Raw genomic sequence first — 11,415 nt, forward strand, 5'->3', positions numbered from 1 at the left:
CTTAAAGGAGTGGTGAAGTGTTTACTTTTGCATTTTCTGATTACATAGAATTGGTGTGATTTCCCCTTTAAATATGTGGCAGCTTATGGCATTGAAATCACGTTCACCTGGAGTTTTCTTCTTAATAAATGCATTACTATTTACTTCGTAAACAAATACAGAACTACTTCTTAGGTCTGAGTTATTGCCTCACATAATTGGTCCATTGCATCTGACTTACTGCGTTGATGTGCACAGCATCACCCGTTGTTTTCCTTTCTTGTTTTTTGAATACCTACCAGTTCTGTAACTTTGGGGTTTGAAGCATCTTAGATATGACACTTCTCACCCCCATTTCCCTGAGTCCGGGATGAAACCAGTTGCCTTTGAGCTTGACAGAGCTACCTTGGAAGAGGACATTGCTTGGGGTTGTGCGTTGTGGGAAGTGGGGAAGGGAAGTCTTGCAGTAGTAGCAGGTGGGAACAAGATCCCAGTCAAGCATTTTTATTAGCCTAATGTCACACATAGGTTAATGCTTAACATAGACTGGGACCATTACAATGTAGCACATTACATGCTAGATCAGACACTTGTACCAATGTTGTCAAAGTATAGCAGCGGCTTGGGTTGGGTGTCACAGAAGAGGTATGCCTTGTGCAGATGACAGAAGGGGGTGGGGGCCTAGGTGGCTAGAACTCAGAGACCTGGAGGTGAGGAGGTATGGAGAGAGATGAACAAGTGTTTTCAACACCTCACTAAGACATGGTTGGAGCTGGAAGTTAGTCACTCAAAGCTGCCCTGGGATGGGAGCCATTGGTTTCAGAAATGCTGCCTTGGTTCTATGCCAACTAGCTAACAGCCACCAGCCTGCCTTTCTGCCCTCGACTCCACCACTCTAGGGCCAGAGAACTCACTGCAATCTGGAAGCCTGACCTGGCAGGGTCTGCCTTGGCCTTGGCTGACTATGCGGGTTGGTTGGTGGCTATGCGCTCATTCTTCCCTACCTTGTTTCTACCTCCGGGGCCGGCCGGCGATTCAGACAGTACCTGCTGGCAGCTATGACCACGAGAAGAAAGAACTCAGGCCAGAAGGGACCATGCCCCTCAGCTCCTTGTTGGGGAGTTTTCCCTCAGAACAAAAGCAAGCACCAGAGAACCGCAAACCAAACCACGCAGTCCCGGGGGGGCGGGGGAGGAGCAGCGTTTCTCTGGCCCTCACTCCCCCTGGCAGTCACACACACATCGGTCAAGGAAGAACAAACAAGGCTGCCTTGGCCATCAGGTGCCCCTGCTTTCCCAGCTATGGATCAAAAGCCCACTCACCAATTAGAGAAATATTTGGGAAGGCGTTGCAGCTCCCAGGAGCACCTCATGCATAATTCAAAGCGCTAGTTCCGGCTCCAGTCGGAGTGCGGAGGCTGCGGAAGCCTTGTGGCGGTGGGGGCAGGGGGAAGAGGCCTTCTGCAGGAAAACCTGCCTGTGGGAGCTTTCATCCCCAATCCAGGAACAAACTTCCGGCCCCTTGAAAATTGCATTTAGCAATGGATGAGGGAGTGAAAGAAATCACAGAGCCATTCCATCCCCTGCCCCCTGCCGTGGGGGAGATAGACTTTTCAAAAGTGGGTGTCTGTGGGAGCCAAAGGTGGCCGTAAGCCTGCCCCCTTATCTGTGCCTTATCTGCTTTTTATCCAAGTTTCTGACCCTGAGCGGCTCCTGGTAAAGGAGGAAACCGCCAACCAGGTGCCCAAATGCACCTTGCAAGGTCCTGGTTTCTCTTGCCAAAATTCATCCTTTCCATATCAAATCAGCCGTTTGCATGGATGAGTAGAGTGCAGCAGAGAGATGAAGAGACTCTTAGGGTCATACAGCAACTACACTGCCATTCATAGAAAGAAGACTTCGCAAAGTTTCTGAAAAGCGAATGAGATCTTACTTTGACCCAAACATCTTTTGAAATCCTTGCATGAGAGGTATTTGTTCTTGATCCCCAAACACAGCCTGTCTGGGATTTAAAACCTGGGGAGGGTGTGTTGCTCAGCAACCAGTGAGAAGTCACTGGAATTCAGCACAGGCTGGTCTAACAGTCTCTGCCATGGCTGCAAGTCTACAAAGCAACTACACATGGCTCTGTCTTGCTGCTACTGTACGAGATCAGAAACCTCAAGGCTTCAGGGCCTTTCTTAGGTATCCCTGCCTTTCCTGCCCTGCCATGTAAGTTGTAATGCATTCTGGTCGACTTACCACAGGACTTGCTCATCAAGTCCACCCATCGTGGCTGTGCATGGTCACATAGGCGGCTGTGCCCCTGACAAAGCTATCTGCAGCTGTGACAACATGCAGCTCCTCTGAGGTTCCCAGCCTCTCAGTCCAACTGCATGGATCCTACATCGTTTTCCAGGTCATCTTCAGGCTGGGGTGGGAATGGTGGGCAGGACTTCCAGGAGGAGGTGTGAGCAGACAAGGACTGGGGAGTCCTGCTGAGGCCTGGGAAGCCACATCAGTGGCCTGGGGGGTCCCTCATGCTGCAATCACTGTTGATGCTGCTGTTGCGTGTGCCCCCAGTCTCAAGGGTAGAGAACAGAATCACAGTGCAGTGCTGGCCTGCAAGTTTCATTTCTTAAGCTCTTTTGGGCAATGAAGATACAAGTTATGGAAACGCCAACAAAAGATGGGGAACCTCTCTTATGGAGAAATGCCAGAGCATTGACCTTCTGTGCTGGGTGGAAGCTGCTGGAGTACCAGAGTCCTTGGAGTCCATTTCTGAGCACTGAGACCCAAAGATCTCCGCCCAGCCTAACCCCATATAAAGAGGAAGGCACTGCAAGAGCCGAGTTCTAGGACCAGGGCCATGTTCTATCTGGCTGCACCACCCTTGCTCTAGGTGGCCTTGGGCTTGCCGTGGTCTGGCCAGGGAGAAGAGAATGATTGGGACTGGCTGATTACAACCACACATGTTGAGCGCACCTGCTGGTATGCACTGCGTTTTGGGTATGGGAAGGGTTCCTGCTTGCTAGGCTAAACGTGGACCTGGGAGGGAGGCGTCAGGGGATTTGGCTTTCTGTCCTTGCCCTCCTCCCTTTTTCTCCTCCATCTTCCCCCAGATGGATTGTTCAGTCCACAGTGGGAGGGAGCTGGGTATTCCCTGGTGAAGGCAGGATATATGTGTCCTGTGTGGGAGAGCTTGCTCTCTCAGTCTGTGAGCTCTCCTGGGGTTTGTCCACTAGGTTAGCATTCTCATAATATCCTACGCCCAACTTGCCTTTGGCCTGCTTGTGCCCATAAGGACAGGAGCCATAGCAGTAGCGCTTGTTGAATTTGCCCCGTAACCCGTATCATAGGTCATTCTTCTTCCAGTAGAAGCCATCTATCCCACCTTACACTGGAGCCACAAGATCCATGAACAGAGGCTGCATTTACAAACTCCTCAAGACCCCACCGCTCCAACCACTGCTTTCTGTGCAGTTTGTTTCTGTAGGCTCCACGTACCCTTCTTCCTACCACCTCTGTGCCTTCCCAGGGGCTGCGCCCGGGTCTCCCTCCTGCCTCTCCACTCCTTTCACTTCACTGCAGGAGTCAGCTTCTCATTACCTGAGCTCAGGAGGGTTGAGTTCCAAGTCCAAGACCAGCATCTGCCGGCGGCTGGCATTGGAGGAGCAGCAGAGGAGGGAGACCTCGTGGCAAGCAGGATGCAGAGATGCACAAGGAAGAAGTCTTGGCTCATAGTGCCAAGAACTGCCTTCCCAGGGCAAGCCCGCAATGACCTAAAAATGCCTGCCCTCCTCCAGCAAGCCCACCTCCCAGACACCATAATTAGCTCAAATCCCTACCTTAATCCAGTCACATTAATCCATTCCCCATTACAACCCCTGGGATTTAAATGCCTGCATCAGTCTGGGCAGCTGTGCCAACCACAATGACCCCAAGTCAGCCCCCATGCCCAATCTTCCACCAACCTTTCCAGACTCTTCGGGCCCGATTGAGACTGCAAGAGGAAAATAAGATGCTAATCCTATCAGCTGCCTCACCAGGCAACATCTTGGTTAGTTCCCCAGACAAGCATTAATGCTTCCGTTTTACAGGTAGAGAAGTGAGGGGTGCCCTTGCCTTGGGAATAGGAAAGGGCCTGGGTCCTGGCCTGGGTCTTGTGCATAGTCCTGTGGCTGCCTCCAAGGTGGCTTCCTTTCTGACTTATTTACCTTGGGTTGTTTGCCAATGGCTTTTGCAGCTGATCAGGGAACCACTTGTGAGGACAGGCTGAGCGTGTTCCCCTCTGCCTCCCTCATGGGCCCTGCACAGGGAGCAGCCCCACCAGGGTTGGAAGTATTGAATTAAATACTACTGTATAATGGCTGGCTGGCATTCTCCCCCACGACTAGAGTTGCAGTCATAAAATTTCCACCATATGCTCTAAAGGATTGAAATGTCGAAAATGTCACAACCTGCAACAAACTGGAGCCCTTGATATGTACAGAAATGGCCATGCCTGCTGAGCAGGGAGCATCTGCCATGTGACCCGGTTGTGAAAGTGGCTCTCTGCTTCTTGACGGTCACCCCAGGGGAGGTCAGCTCTGCAGTTGGCGGCCACTTGACAACACGGATGTGCACAGCCAGTATCTGTTCAGATGGTCCAATGCCCCTGCATCTCCCTCACCGGACATCTTAATACCTGCCTGTCAACCAAGTAACATAGTGGATGAGAACGTGGAAGCCCAGAGGAAGAAATGTATTATCCAAGGCCACACAGCATGTGTCCTGGAAGCCCTCTCTAGCTGTCTGGCAGATGCAGTGTAGCCAGCATTGGGCCCAGCCTCCACCTTTTCTGGCTCCAGGGTGGTTCAGGTCTTCCACTACCCTCTGTGGGACTGCAGTCCATGTCCATGGGGGGCTAGGAATGGGGCTGGCACATCCTCAAGCTGGACCCCACCTGTGCCTTGTTAGAAGAACCTGGAATGTCTCCTGACCCCAAGACTGCAAGGATATGGTGTGAAGGCCACACTGGCTACTTGCATAAATGGAGTGCTGGGTCTGGTTTTTTGTTTGTTTGTTTTGTTTTTTGTTTGTTTGTTTGTTTGTTTGTTGCCACCTGTGTGTGGCATTGCTACAAGAGATAAAGCATGGGTTTGGGCCAGGGGGGCTTGTGCCCATGACCGTGTGACCGTGTGATGCTGACCACGTGCCTACCCTGTCTGCACCCCTCCAGCTTTGTCACTCTGTGGAGCTGGTTCAGGGTGGATTCTGGGGCTCAACAACCTGGGGTCAAAGCCTGGCCATGGAGCTGGAGGAAGGCTCCCCTTCACTCCTTTGTCTTTTGCTCCCTACCTGTCAAATGAGGGCACAAGTAATATTAACAAGGCACTGCCAGGAATCACAGAGAACAGTGGTGGGGTCCCATGGCTGTGCTTGACCATTAGTGTCTCCTAAATGTCAGTGCGTTGGTCAAGGTTCTCTGTCTTGCCCAGTAAGTATCATCTCCAGGACACAAACAAGAAATCAAGACCCAGGAAGTTCAAGGTACTTTCTCAGTGTCACGCCCCAGACACGGGGCCAGGCCTTGGTCTTCCTGTGGTCACTGAGCTGAACTGAGACCCTCCCACACTGCACATGCAGCAAGAAGGAATGGTCCCTGTGCTTCCCATATCTGTGCCAAACTACCCAGGGCAACCATAGGGAGGGCTGGCCAATCCGTGGCATGTGTTTCAAAGGCTGGGCCTTCAAGTCCTTGTTTCTTTGTTTCTTTGTTTCCTGGCTGTGTGACTTTGGGCAGAGCAGGGAACTTCTTTTGGCCTCTATGGCTCCGTCAGTAAAATAGGAAAGGTGACCCTGTCCTCCCCATGTACAGGGACATTCTGAGCATTAACCGCAATGTTGGGTTGACTCCAACGCCTTTCCTCATGCAACCAAGGCTCAGGTGAGGGCTCTGTGATTGCTGGGGTCATTGCAGGGCTGGCTTACCTGCTCGAAGGTGCTCACTAGGAGCAGCTCCAAAGGAAATATAAAGGAAGGGGTGGGGTTAGGCAGAGGGAAACCAGAGAGATAGCGCTGCATGCCCAGGCCAGCAAGAGTGGGCGTCATTATCCCTGAAGTGTGCTGACCCTGGGGAGGGAGCCAGAACGAAGACATGATGAGGCTGGACAGAGGCAGAGGCTGCCTGGACAGGAGCTGCACCTTCTGGCTCAGGGGACACAGGCTACAGTGATCCCAAAGAGAGGAAGCCGGAGGACTTCATGCACCAGACTGTTTCTCCTCTCTTGAGACCTTCTGCCTGAGCTAGAAACCTGAACACACAGTCCACTTGGGCAGGCTACAGGACAAGGGCAGGTACCTCCAGGAGCAGTTGCGAGGGGCCTCCCCTAGCAGCACTCTCCCCCTCATCTGCTGGGCTTGTGTACCCGACAGCTGATTAGACAATAATGGGGCACATGCTAGGGAGAGCACCATATCCCACCTGTCACAGGCTTTATTGTAATGTGAGGTTTAGTCTCTTTTTTGCAAGTAAAACAATGAAAGCTCCATAATTGTTCCAGGAGAAATAAACATGCCAAAATATTTAAGTACTAATAAAACTTTAGAATTATCTCAGCATACTTAAATATAGATGTATTTTTACAGCGGGTAATGAAAGCAATCGCTAACAGAAAACTAGCAATTTCATCCAGGCCATTGAATATGAACGACACCCTCCCCCAGCCTCGACACCCACCCCTAACCTACCCTATTCTTTGGTGCTTGGGAGGGAGGGACATGGATGGGGCTGGGGAAGGGACCCTCACTGGCATGGTCAGAGGTCCCCTTACAGGCAAGCAGGCCACATGCAGTTCCTGAGCTGCACTGGGAGCCCTAGGCCATGGGCTCAACCCTTAATGTTGCTTCCTTTTCCCTCCATGTGCACCCTAGGGAACAGCAGAAGAGTTCAAGGCACAGAGAGGTGGGATTACCAGCCTCAGGCTACACAGCTCCGAACAGCTGGGCTGGGCTGAAGCAGCAGGGGTGAAGGAGTCTCTCTGGAGTATGTCTGGCCCAACGCCAGGAGCTGGGGAGTCACAGGCTGGGTCCCTCATGGCTCCTGCCAAGACTGCCCAGATGCCCCAGATTCTGCGCCTACTGGCTTGCCTGTCACTGTCCCGATCCATTAAGGCTACAGCTCAATGTGTGCGGCCTTCTGCAGAACTGTGCTTCTTTCTCTGAGATTGGCTCAGGCCAGGAACAGGTATCAGCAGCTATATGCAAAGCTGAAGATCCAGCCTCTGTATTTCAGAAACGTGGGATTCATTTGAAGCTAACTCTTGGTTGTGGGAGTTTGGTGTTAGTGGGATGCTAGCATCCGTATCCTGGGATCAGGGTTGGAGTTCCTTCTCCACTGCTTATTCTGGCTTCCTGCTAATGTACACTTGGAGAGGCAGCAGGTAATGGCTCAAAGAACTTTGGCTCCTGCCACCCATGTGAGAGACTTGGATGGGGTTCCTGTTTCTTGGTCCAGCTCCAGCTGTTGCACCCATTTGGAGAATAAGTCAGCAAATAGGATTTTGATCTCTATATACATTTTTCTATAAAAAGAACTAAGTTCTGATTCCTTCCTCCATCCTGGTGACTTCTACCTTCTATCCATAAATTTAACTTTTCTAGAGATCTCATACAAGTAGATTTCTACTGCATTTGTTTCTTTGAGACTGGTTTATTTCATTTAACATTCATTTAGCCCAAGAGACTCGTCATATTGCAACTTATGTCAGGATGTCCACTCCCCTTTTCAAGGCCAAATCAGGTGGGAGGTTGGTGAGATCATCTGACCCTTTTAAAAAGTTGATGGAGTCATTGCCCTTGAAGAAATAGTGTACAAGTGGGTCACTCATTTCACAAAGGACAAGATGACATTAAAGACGAAACCTGCCATGTCAAGCCATACACACAGTTTTCAGAGACAATTCAGCTTGTCCATGCCCTTATTGGAAATGTCTGATGATTAGTCTCAGAAGCCATGGGCAACATCTTGGGCATCATCCTGGTCCAGCTCAAACCACCCTGTGTGAAAAATGAAAGCAGAGCCAGCTTTCTCTTGAGAAGTATCAAAAACAGTTCTGCCAGTCCAGCTGCCGGAGCATGAAGAGCTCCCTGAGGAAAGATGGAAAAAATGGGGTTGAGATCTTGCAGCACATCCTGGAAGAACCAAAGCGGGAGGTGAAGCAGAGCTTGACCACAATCCAAGAGAGATAGAAATGGTCCAGAGAAAGCAGAATGGAAGCGATCAGAGACAGAGGTCATGGCCACAAGGTCTGGAAGCTGCTGGCTCTGAGCATTTTACGTGTTGGCTTTCTGGAAAGCCAGAAAAAGATCATACATGGTTCTGATGAGAATGTTCTGAGTAAGTTGGCCAATGCATTAGTAGAGAAACATCCAGGAAAGTCTCCATGGAGACTCCTTCCCCACCTTGATGATGCTCCTGCTCACTCCTCCCACCCAAACAGAGCAGTCTAGCAAGTGCTTTCACAGAAGATCATTAGGTGTCCACCCTACAGTCCTGACAGGGCCCTGACTTCTTTCTAATTCCTAGTCTTAGCAATCTGTCAAGGGCACCCATTTGTCTGCCATCAACCACGTAAACAGAATGCCATTGGCAGGGTTAAATTCTTAGGATCCTCAGCCCTTTAGGGCTGGGCTAAATGACAGTTGTCATCACTTGTAAAACTATGGTGAACTTGATGGCGCTTACATTGAGAAATAGTTTGCTTCCAAAGTAGTCTGAATCCCATTTTCCACAGACTAAAATCTTCTTGAACGTACATACAAATAGGTCTGTTCCTGCGTGGATTTCTTTCCAGTGTATTCGCAGAACTGAAGTTATTAGATCACTTGGTATTCTGTTTCAGTATGGGAGAGACCACAACACACAACTTTTCACAGTAGAGACACAAGTTCACAATTACACCAGTGGTCTGCAAGAGTGCCAAGCTCTCCACATCCTTACCAACATTTGTTATGTTCTGCTTGTCTTTTGGTGGTGCTTTTGTCTAGCAGCCATCCTAATGCCTGTGGAGTGCTGTCTCCTTTGATGTTGATTTGAATTTCCCTAAGGATGAGTGACACTGAATATCTTTCTGTGTCCCTTTGGCCATCTGTGTGTCCTCTATGGAGAAATGCCTATTGAAATCCTTCATCTCTTTTTCCACAGGCTATTTCCTGTTGTTGAGCTGTAACCTGTGTCCTATTTCAATATCCAGTGGACTGCTCAGCCATCTTCCCACTGGCAACCAATCTCTGTGAGTGACTGTGTGTGCCAATGGGTGGAACGCAAGCATTTGTCAATCACTTCTTTGATTTAATTTTCACAAGGACTGTGTAAAGAAAGAGCTATGATCCTTCATTATGGGGAAGCTGAGGTTCAGAGAAATGAGATGACTTTCTCAAGCTCCTGCAGCTATTAGCCAAGAGAGCACAACTTGCACCTCACTCAGCCCTCACTGTGGTCCATCTCTAAAGCACTGTCACTCTGTTCCCTGTGCTAGTTAGCCCTGAAGAAGCCAAGACTCAAGCAAAGCAAGGCACCGCCAGCCAAGTGAAGCCTACTGTCATCTGCACTAGAGACACTCCCAGGTGAATGGGGTCACCAGAAGGTTTGAAACAAGACCCCCACTAGTTAATCTTGCAGCTACAAATGGTATAGGAAGATGATGCTGGCCCCCAGCCCAGTTAAGTGGACATTTGGACTTTTTCCAAAGCAAATGAGGATACTGTAAATACAGGTCATCTGGTTTGCAGGAAATCAGCATGCAGCCACATCCAACCAGCAAGCTACAGTCCTGCAAAGAGACTGGGCGGGGGTGGGGACAGCAGAGTAGTCATTCAGAGACGCTCTCACCCGTCAAATGCCATTTTTCCTCCCTTTGTGAGATTCTTTCTGCAGGACTCCTGGAGACCTGGTTGTCTGTATGCTGAAATGGGAAAGGTAGTGAATGATAATTCTGGTTGCTTACACCTTCTAGGTTCAAGAACAGTGTCCATCTTCCAACAGGACACCGACACCAGAGAGGCCAGGAGCTTCCCTGAGACCACACAGCACTCATGTGACTAGGAGAGCCAGGAAGATGCTTTGAGTCCCTGTGATGCTGCTTGGATTCCAGAGTTTTGACATTTGAACAGATGCTTTGGCTGGAGGCCTAGTCACACTGAGAAGGGCACGGTGATCCTTTGCTGGTGCCTTAGTTTTGGTTACAAAGCAAAGATGCATATGTAGATGTGGTTTTATTTCATCTCTAGGCATGCAGGTGGAGGCCAGCATTCATTCCCAGTGCAAGTTAGAGTGAATAAAGATGAGTGCTCCCTGTATTGTTCAATCAAGTACCTCATGTGTTGGCCCAGTTATACTTGGGACAAAAGAGCAGAGACTGTCCTTCATTGAATTAAAATCCAAAAGGACTGAATGAGACTTCACCCAGGCACTTTCTGGGACCTGGATCAAGTGCTCCCATGGCAGGTCCCAACATTTAGCTCCTCCCTGAGGTGGGTTTTGCCCCTGATAATGACCTGGCCAGGGCTGGATCCCAATCTAGTGTTGATTCCCTTACAAGAGTCAAGATCTGTTGGCCTGAATTGCCCCCAAAAGGCACCAAGGGTATAAAAGTCGAAGGAACTAGAAGCATGGGGTCGGCCCAGGGGTCTTGTCCCATCACCCCATTACTGCTGAGTAACCCCAATCTCTGCCTAAGCCTCCTGCTGTGGAAGCTGGCTGCCCATGGCCCCAAGCACTTCTTGCATGGGCTTCTGCCTTGGAGTTTCTTCTCAGTGGGAAGTACCATTTGATTGTTCTGAGCCAATGATAAATTTCTTGTTTCTTTAGCCTAGAAGCCAAATATCAATTAGGCCTATAGCAAGTATTTATAGTTGGGAAAGTTACATGGAACAAAGGAGAAAGGAAGGAAGGAAGCAAAAAAGAAAAGAGAAAAAAGAAGAAAGGGAGGAAGCAATAAAGACATAGAAGGAAGGGAGGAAGGAAAGGAGGGAGGAAGAAAGGGAGGAGATATAGAAAACCAATACAAAGTTTTCCTTTTGTTTGTTTTTTTTTTTTTAAGATTTATTTGTTTTATTGGAGAGACAGATCAGATTTACAGAGAAGGAGAGACAGAGAGAAAGCTCCTCCATCTGCTGGTTCATTCCCCAACTGTCCACAAGAGCCATATCTGAGCTGATCTGAAGCCAAGGGTCTGGGGCTTCTTCTGGGTCTCCCACACAGATAGAGGGTCCCCAGGTTTTGGGCCATCTTTCGCTGCTTTCCCAGGCCACAAGCAGAGATCTGGATGGGAAGTAGAGCAGCCAGGACATGAACTGGCACCCATATAGAATGCTGGCACTTGCAGGCAGAGAATTAACTAGTTGAGCCACAACACTCGTCCCCAAAGTTTTCCCTTTAACAAAATCTGTGAGACTCATCTGGTCATACAGCATT

Source organism: Ochotona princeps, chromosome 13, assembly GCF_030435755.1.
Source record: "Ochotona princeps isolate mOchPri1 chromosome 13, mOchPri1.hap1, whole genome shotgun sequence".
NCBI classification, from domain to species: Eukaryota; Metazoa; Chordata; class Mammalia; order Lagomorpha; family Ochotonidae; genus Ochotona; species Ochotona princeps.